The following is a 3542-nucleotide window of genomic DNA, read 5'->3' as shown; positions in this document are numbered from 1 at the left end:
GGGATTCATCTCTAAATCACATTCCAGAACTCTTACACTAAGCAGTTTGATATGCTGCTTTATTCAATATTAGTAAGTATTAATGTTTTGTGCATATTATACTTATCTCCCAAAAACTGGGGAAAATCATATTAATTCACAAAGGTATAATTGGCTTCAAAGTTTTTAAAACTTTGAATGTTAAAATGTTCATTGACTTTTCCTTAGCTAGAATTTCAATATTATAATAATCATTTGTATGTAATAGCTGAAAAGTAAATATTAAACTTTTTATTCATTGTTTTTCCATTAAGATCTCATGTTCAGAACCTCAGTTTCTAAAGAATGTAAATTACTTGAAACATGAAGTCTTATTTTACCCTGAATATGTAAGATATGAAGTCTCCAACAAGTTTGATAAAGTAATTTCTATTACATTAACCCACTCAAATGAACTTTGTGTCTCTTTTGTTGTACAAGCATGTTTAGCTTGGTTATTACAAAAATAAAATTTTATTTTATAAAGACATGTATAAGAACAATCATACCTGCTCATATTTTAAATAAAGTATCACTCTTTTATCATTTACAGTCTCACTGAGTTTGAATCACTAAGATATGTGAAAAAAGATATAACTATTCTTTCTTAGCTATACCACTTTTATCATTGTTTGCCTTTGTTGGTATCAGACTATTAACAGTTATACACACTTTTTTACTACTTACATTATATTATTATATACTATTATTCTTAACTTTGTTTAATGCAAACTAGAGTTTATTACGAGACATTTCTATAAACATAAATAAAGTCACAACCTATATCTTCATAATGTACAGCTTTTTTTTCAGGAGTTATCGATATCCTTCAAGTTCATTTATCCAGTTAAATCTAAATTGGAACACTATCATCTGTGTTTAGAATATTCAGATCATATTAAAAGAATATCAGACATTCTTGAATTTATATTGTTAAGACAAATCAAACTAACTATGCTAAATAAAAACATGTAAACTAATAAGTAAATTATTAACATCATTGATTTAGAATAAAAAACATTATGTATCTAAAACATTTCTTCATATTTGTAATGGTAAGTATTTTTCCATCTTATTATATCAGTATATACATAATACAATGTCTGAACATATCTTTCAACTCTTACAAGTGTGTGTGGAAACTTCGTCAAAGTTCAACGTATTAAAATCTTAAAAATGCCATTAATGTCTCCACACTAAAGGCCAACCTTTGTATTTGTTCATTTTGTCTTTATTTTCTTGATAGAAATGGATTCTTTAATTTTTCTGTCCAAAAACTTATGACATTTGGATAAGATCTTTACATCTGATAAAATGTTATCCACTTGTGGTAGACCATGTTCTTTTCCATAATGTTCCGCATTAGCATTGAGGTTTTTTTCATAGATTACTTATTGGTTTACACATATTATTTATTTAACATTGTTGGTTTGATTTGTCTTAACAATATATAAATTCAAGAATGTTTGATATCGTTTTAATATGATCTGAATTTTCTAAACACATGGGTCAATGTTTGATTTATGGATGAGAATGTTCCAGTTTAGATTTAACTGGATTAGTGAACTTGTAGGATATTGATAGCTCCTGACAATGCTGTAATAACAAAATATTGAGCTAATAATGTTACATTCTGAAGCTATAAGTCGTGATTTTATTTATGTTTGTATTATTGTTATGTATTGTCTTCTTTGCTGTTAAATATATATTCCTGTTTTAATTTAAGTATAGAGTGAATGTTAAATTTATTTATTTTTAGAAGCAATAGTTTAACGCAGATTTATTTAAGTAATTGTGTACGAATCATACATTGTGTAATTCCATTGTTGGTATTTGACACTTGTATTATTGCTTCATGTTACTACAACCTTCTAAGTTTTTCTCATTGTTTTCATTGATTATTAGTACATCTTAATACCTTGTAGTATGTGGAAAGTTCTCAGTTGAGCTATTTATAGATACACATCCACAATGTAGTTCAAGTTTAGTTAGCGAGAAATATAGTCAAATAGATCTAGACTGTTTGTTTGTGAGTTTAGCCATAAAGAACAAACAGTGATGTTTTTTTAAGTGAAATTTTTGCACATTGTATTGTAACAATAGATTAGAGAAGAATAATTTGTCTTGTCAATTGTGTTCTAAAGTAACTGAACAAACCTTTGTGGACTTTTGATGAAAAGAGATAATTATTTAAAGCTCTGGATATAACCGTGGTAATTAACATTGTAACAAATATTTATATGTACATTTTACTTGTTTTATTACATATATATATTATTTTAAAACAAGTGGACTGTGTGCTGTTTGTTTATTGTTGAAATCTATCACCAACAAGTCACAGACACCTACTGTAAAGAATCTGTAAAACCCTGACATAGGCTTTTGAAAGAAAGCAGCCTGTACTTAAAGGAACTAGTTACATTATAGCAAAATTAAAAGATATATTTAGGTGCATATAAAACTGAATGTTTAAAGTGTGTAAAAAACATTTATGTTCTTAGAAATATCATTAAGTATTATGTTTCACTAGGGACAACCTGGAGATCCTGGACCACCTGGAGCACCAGGTTTAGATGGATTAAATGGAGCACCTGGAGAACGAGGAGCTGACGGAATACCAGGTATATCAGGAGAAAAAGGCCAACCTGGAGAACCAGGGTTTAGGGGGTTCCCAGGAAAGAAGGGAGATCATGGTCCACCAGGAAAGTCAGGTTTACCAGGGTTTGATGGTCTAAAAGGTGCTAAAGGTGAAACTGGCATATCTGGACCTCCAGGTAAGCAGATATTTCGTCTTCAACTTGTATTGGTTTACAACTTATCCTGCTAGTGAAAACTAACAAAGAAACTTTTTATTGTCACTGGTAAAATTGCCAATGAATCAATAATAAACACAGTTTTTCAATTATTTTATTGAGGCATGTTGAAGTGTGAAAAAAAGGATAAAAAACTGATTAATATGTTTTTGTTCTCATAAATACAAAATATGGAAGTTTAGATTTTTTATACAGTACTGTGCAAAAGTGTTAAGATGAAGTCAAAAATTAGATTTCAGGCTACTTTCAAAGAACAATGAAAGGTAAATCACAGGTGAAACATCAAATTTTTATTAATCTTCATATTTAGTACAACATAAACTCAGTGGAAGTGCTTGAGTTCAGCAAACAGTTAATATTTTGTGTATTCCCCTTTTGCTTTAATAACTGCAGACAGTCTTTCAAACATTTTTGCAACATATTTAATCAAAGTGTCCTTTGGGATTTTATTCCAAATGTCTCTAATACACTCCCATAAAGTTTCTTTGGAAGTAACTTTTGATTTGTTAAGTTTTGATCTATCAAATCCCAGATCTGCTCAGTTTGGTTGAGATTTGGGCTCTGTAGGGCCATTTCATCATTTGAATGACTCCAGCAGCTTCTTTCTTAGCTAATTAATTTCTGCATAGGTTGGACGAGTGTTTGAGATCTTTATCTTCTTGGTAGTAGAATCCTTTACCAATAATATGCAAACCACTGGGTATACCATAA

General features: G+C 29.4%; 1 pseudogene; it reads left to right on the top strand.

Moving 5' to 3' along the window:
* LOC106466015 overlaps positions 1 to 3542 on the top strand; it is an 80697-nt pseudogene that overhangs the window by 56947 nt on the left and 20208 nt on the right.

Source organism: Limulus polyphemus, unplaced genomic scaffold (genome assembly GCF_000517525.1).
Source record: "Limulus polyphemus unplaced genomic scaffold, Limulus_polyphemus-2.1.2 Scaffold2122, whole genome shotgun sequence".
Taxonomy (NCBI): domain Eukaryota; kingdom Metazoa; phylum Arthropoda; class Merostomata; order Xiphosura; family Limulidae; genus Limulus; species Limulus polyphemus.
This window is presented reverse-complemented; position numbering and strand designations above follow the sequence as displayed.